Raw genomic sequence first — 6,603 nt, forward strand, 5'->3', positions numbered from 1 at the left:
TAGTGTCCGTGCTGGACACCCAAACGTACCCAAACCCCAAACCAGTATCTCAGCAGAAAATATCAATATAAAAGTTAGTAAACGATACTAAATAGTGCAGGGAAACAGATATAGCACGTGGAAGCCGATAAGGCCATCACAGATCATAATAACCCAAAACATATACAGAACCCACACAGATATATCTACAAACCTCTACAGAGCATAACGGAATCATAAGACGGGACAGGGCCCCGTCATACCCCTGAATAGTGTACATATATACAATAGTGACAGACTGTACCAAAAGATGGGCTCTGGATAAGAGAGCACTCCAAAATGACAGAATGAGATCCTAAGTGGGCGGATCAGCAAACCAGTCGTCAGCACCTGCGCGGCATGAAAACGCAGCCCCCGAAGAAAGGGGTCAGTACGAAATATGTACTGAATATGTAAAGCCGGAATTGCAGAAACAAATCATAACTGGTACAGAACGTACAGAATATGAGCAGAAAATCCAAAGTATCAAATACATATTTTCAAAACATGCAGAGTGTGTACAGAAACATATGTCATATCAAATCCGGCCCCTGCCAAGGGACTTGGCAGACAAAACGTGGCCACCCTCCCGACGCTGGTGCCACAACACAGAAGAATCAGAAGAGGGGCATAACCCCGTAACATAATATGTCATATCAGATGGCCATAGCAAATCATATCAGAACAAGCGTACATGGCACAACATACTCCACAAACCCACGTACGCGTATACCTGCCCCCTCACATCGAGGCACGGCGAACAATACAGAGGATCACGCTTGACAACATATCTTGGCCCAGGCTCAGTGTGGGAAACATTGGGGCATCCACGAATGGAGTAGTGAGAAACTAAATGCAATTAAAATATCATAAATATTTTCAGAGACTTGATGAGGCATATCAATGACAAACTAATCCAATGAAGTCAGACGGAATCATAATACGTGGGTTTCGGATGTCATAATGAATTACAGAAGCATACTCTTTCTGAAATCGTTCCAAGTGCCAAAACAATTCATAAGACTTAATGAAAGATTTAAAACAGTTTTGGTTTACTAGCTAAAAGAGTAGTCAGAACATTTCTTTCAAAAACTGCTTGAAAACAGGCCTTAAGTACAATAAGGGCAAAACCGGGTATAGTGGGCCCACCTCGGGACAAGCAAGGCGGTGGGCTCAAATTACGCATTTTTAAGCTTATAGGGTCACCTACAAAGGTTCTACGGACATTCTATAACTTTTCATATAGTTTGGGAAAAGTTTGCATAATATTCAAGAAAGCATACAAGAAGGGTTCAATTCCATTGAACGAAAATGTGACAATTTCATACGCGAATTCCGATGAGCAGAATATCCTCCGAGGCGTGAATCCAATCCTAGTACATCTAGGACATGCCAAAAGAAGAATCGGGGTAGCTTTACATACCTTTCAAGCTCCTTACGCCTTTCCAAGCTCACTTCCCGTTTCGTCAAAAATCTACAAATGGTCATGTTTACCAATTGTAAGTTATAGATTTTACGAATTCAACTTAACTCATATATGTCTACCGAAACTTCGGCAGCACCTCCCCTATACATATAGTACCCCCGAGAATTCAACTCGGCCAAAACAATCAACAACAACCCAACAACAACACCAACAACAACAACAATCAACATAGAATGCAATATGACATAACTAGTTCTACTTTGCGACATAATACGATACCTTCGCATTTTCAAATCAAAATCAATATCAAGATCATTACAACACAATTTGGAAGCATTTCATATCATGTCCACAAGGTATTCACAAGATATACAAAATATACAAACTTTCCGCCTAAGTCATAATTCCTCCAAAACTTCTAATCTTTAACAAACATATTCATAACATGTTTCCATCTTCAAAGTCTATCAATGATCGTCATAATTTGCAACCTAACAACTTCATTTTTCATAATGTCATAAAATCGTACTAAAACGACATAAGCTTCTACATTCCATTTCAATACAAACTTATATCATTTTATCCCCATATACATTGCAAGCATCACAATAACACAACTAACACACTAAACAAACTTAATCCATTTCCATTACACACAACTCCATACCACACGGCCAAACACCACATTACTAACCTCAACTAAATTCATTCAATTTTCATTTCCAATGTGAATACCATCATCCACACAATTAGAATATAACATAAAATTCAACTCATATATGTATACCACATATATACCCCCACGGCTACACACTATATTCCAAACCCACTTTGAAATCTTCCATATTTCTATACTTTCAACTCATTTCTACATACTACAACACAAAGAAGACTTCATAACACAATAATAAGGGATAAATTCTTACCTTTTTCTCTAGTCTTCTTCACTTGGATATATGATCAAATTGATGAACCAAGACCTCTTTCTTCAAAACCAACTACACCAAGTTGAAAAGGGACCTTGAATTAGTAGGAATTCAACAAGAAATTAATTTTTGGAGGGAGATTTTTGAGGGTTGATCTTCCATAGCCAAACCAGAAACACCTCTTCCTTTTTTTTTTTTTTTTTTGCTCTTGTGCTTTGTTCTTTCTCTTCTAATTTTCTTGAACCATCTAAGGGATAAAGACCACTATATATTATTATTATTAGCACATGGAAAATTAACTAAAAAGGTTGGGTGGGCTTTGCCTTGTGGCCGGCCACCCCCCCTTTTTTGGGCCTCATATTTCTCTTCAATTTTTTTGGCCCAATGAATTAAATCCTTGCTTTACAATTTCCGAAATTCCAATTTTTGCCCTTAGCCTTCCCCGACACTTTCACATTAATATTCTTTCACAAACAACTCATGTGCTAGATGTAATCAATTATGACTTTATTTTATACCAGTCAAGATTATTTCTAATTTTTTCCAAATGTGCGAAAACACGGGATATAACATCCTCCCCCCCTTTAGAACATTCGTCCTCGAATGTTAAATTAATCCTATAGGGTTTGAAATGGCTTCGGGGGAGTTCCTGTTTATAGACAGCGCATATGGTACACATTCATTATTGAAATGGAATTAAGCAAAGATTCAAGATTACCTGAGGGCATAGGGAACAATTGTGGATATTTCTTCTTCATTTCCTCTTCGGCCTCCCAGGTCAATTCTTCCCTATTATTGTTCCGCCACAGCACCTTAACAGAAGCTACATCTTTGTTTCGGATCTTTCTTACCTAGCGGTCCAAAATGGCTATGGGCTGCTCCTCGTAAGATAACTGCTCTGTCACCTAAATATCATCTGCAGGAAATATTCTAGAAGGATCACCGATGCATTTGCGGAGCATAGATACATGGAATACCGGATGTACCGCTTCCAAATCAGATGGCAGATCTAACTCATAGGCGACATTTCCAATTTTCTGCACAATCAGATAAGGCCCAATATAACGCGGACTAAGCTTACCCTTTCTGCTGAACCGCATTACGCCTTTCATAGGCGATACCTTTAGAAATACACAATCACCAACTTGGAATTCCAAAGGACGATGCCGTTTGTCAGCGTATGATTTCTGTAGACTCTGGGCTGCCAATAGTCGCTCCCGGATAAGTTTCACCTTATCAACGGCCTGCTGGATCATATCGGGGCCGATTAACTCTGTCTCGCCAATATCAAACCAGCCGATAGGTGACCTGCATTTCCTGCCATACAAAGCCTCGTACGGAGCCATCTAGATGCTGGAATGATAACTGTTATTATAAGCAAATTCAATCAATGGCAAGTGATCATCCCAGCTACCTCTGAAATCAATAACACAGGCCCGTAACATATCTTCCAGCGTCTGTATAGTGCGCTTGGCCTGTCCGTCACTCTGAGGATGAAATGCTGTGCTCAGACTCGCTTGAGTCCCTAATCCCTCCTGAAAAGACCTCCACAAGTTTGCCGTGAACTGGGCACCTCTGTCAGTGATAATAGATATAGGAACTCCATAAAGTCGCACAATTTCTTTAATATAAAGCCTGGCATAATCCTCAGCGGAATAAGTAGTTCTGACGGGGAGAAAATGGGCTGATTTTGTGAGCCTATCAACAATAACCCAGATGGAATCATACTTCCGTGGTGTGCGAGGCAAACCTGTAATGAAGTCCATATTAATTATCTCCCACTTCCACGTCGGAATTTCCATTTCTTGCAACAGTCCACCCGGTTTCTGATGTTCAATTTTGACCTGCTAACAATTTGGGCACTGGGCGACGAACTCTGCGATATCCCGTTTCATACCATCCCACAAGTATAAGCATCTGAGATCATGGTACATCTTCGTAGACCCAGGATGAACAGAATAGCGAGCATAGTGTGCCTCGCTCATAACCTGCTGCCGTAGCCCTGCAATATCAGGTACACACAACCTGCCTCGGTATAATAAGGTTCCGTCTGGTGTAAACTCAAACGGAGTTTTCTCCTTGTCATAGGCTGTGTCTCTGTACCGAGCTAAAACAGGATCTTCGTATTGGTGCCGTTTAATATCTTCCTTAATAGATAACTCGGAAACCCCTCGGACAGAAATCCGTGTACCTCTAGAATCGGCCAGACGAACCCCAAGATTAGCCAACTGATGAATATCACGTACTATCTCTCTCCTATCTGGCTGTAAATCTGCCAAGCTGCCCATAGATTTCGGCTAAGCGCATCTGCAACAACATTAGCCTTGCCCAGATGATACAGAATATCCACATCATAGTCTTTCAGGAGCTCCAGCCACCTCCGCTGCCGCAAATTAAGCTCTTTCTGCTTAAAAATATACTGGAGACTCTTATGATCTGTATAGATATCAACATGAACTCCATATAAATAATGTCTCCATATCTTCAGGGCATGAATCACCGCTGCAAGCTCCAGATCGTGGGTAGGATAGTTCTTTTCATCCTTTTTGAGCTGACGGTCTGTAGACATTCTGAGGACGAACCGCTCTGATACCACTTTTGTCACGACCCAACCCCGTAGGCCGTGACTAGTGTCCGTGCTGGACACCCAAACGTACCCAAACCCCAAACCAGTATTTCAGCAGAAAATATCAATATAAAAGTTAGTAAACGATACTAAATAGTGTAGGGAAACAGATGTAGCACGTGGAAGCCGATAAGTCCATCACAGATCATAATAACCCAAAACATATACAGAACCCACACAGATATATCTACAGACCTCTACAGAGCATAACAGAATCATAAGAAGGGACAGGGCCCCGTCATACCCCTGAATAGTGTACATATATACAATAATGACAGACTGTACCAAAAGATGGGCTCTGGATAAGAGAGCGCTCCAAAATGGCAGAATGAGATCCTAAGCGGGCGGATCAGCAAACCTATCGTCAGCACCTCCACGGCATGAAAACGCAGCCCCCGAAGAAAGGGGGTCAGTACAAAATATGTACTGAATATGTAAAGCCGGAATTGCAGAAACAAATCATAACTGGTACAAAACGTACAGAATGTGAGTAGAAAATCCAAAGTATCAAATACATATTTTCAAAACATGCAGAGTGTGTACAGAAACATATGTCATAACAAATCCGGCCCCTGCCAAGGGACTCGGCAGACAGAACGTGGCTAACCTCCCGACGCTGGTGCCACAACACAGAAGAATCATAAGAGGGGCATAACCCCGTAACATAATATGTCATATCAGATGGCCATAGCAAATCATATCAGAACAAGCGTACATGGCACAATATACTCCACAAACCCATATACGCGTATACCTGCCCCCTCACATCGAGGCACGGCGAACAATGCAGAGGATCACGCTTGACAATATATCCTTGCCCGGGCTCAGTGTGGGAAACATTGGGGCATCCACGAATGGAGTAGTGAGAAACTAAATGCAATTAAAATATCATAAATATTTTCGGAGACTTGATGAGGCATATCAATGACAAACTAATCCAATGAAGTCAGACGGAATCATAATACGTGGGTTTCGGATGTCATAATGAATTACAGAAGCATACTCTTTCTGAAATCCTTCCAAGTGCCAAAACAATTCATAAGACTTAATGAAAGATTTAAAACAGTTTTGGTTCAGTAGCTAAAAGAGTAGTCAGAACATTTCTTTCAAAAACTGCTCGAAAACAGGCCTTAAGTACAATAAGGGCAAAACCGGGAATAGTGGGCCCACCTCGGGACAAGCAAGGCGGTGGGCTCAAATTACGCATTTTTAAGCTTATAGGGTAACCTACAAAGGTTCTACGGACATTCTATAACTTTTCATATAGTTTGGGGAAAGTTTGCATAATTTTCAAGAAAGCATACAAGAAGGGTTCAATTCCATTGAACGAAAATGTGACAATTTCAGACGCGAATTCCGATGAGCAAAATATCCTCCGAGGCGTGAATCCAACCCTAGTACATCTAGGACATGCCAAAAGAAGAATCGGGGTAGCTTTACATACCTTTCATGCTCCTTACGCCCTTCCAAGCTCACTTCCCGTTTCGTCAAAAATCTACAAATAGTCATGTTTACCAATTGTAAGTTATAGATTCTATGAATTCAACTTAACTCATATATGTCTACCGAAACTTCGACAGCACCTCCCCTATACATATAGCACCCCC

Source organism: Lycium barbarum, chromosome 2 (genome assembly GCF_019175385.1).
Source record: "Lycium barbarum isolate Lr01 chromosome 2, ASM1917538v2, whole genome shotgun sequence".
Taxonomy (NCBI): Eukaryota; Viridiplantae; Streptophyta; class Magnoliopsida; order Solanales; family Solanaceae; genus Lycium; species Lycium barbarum.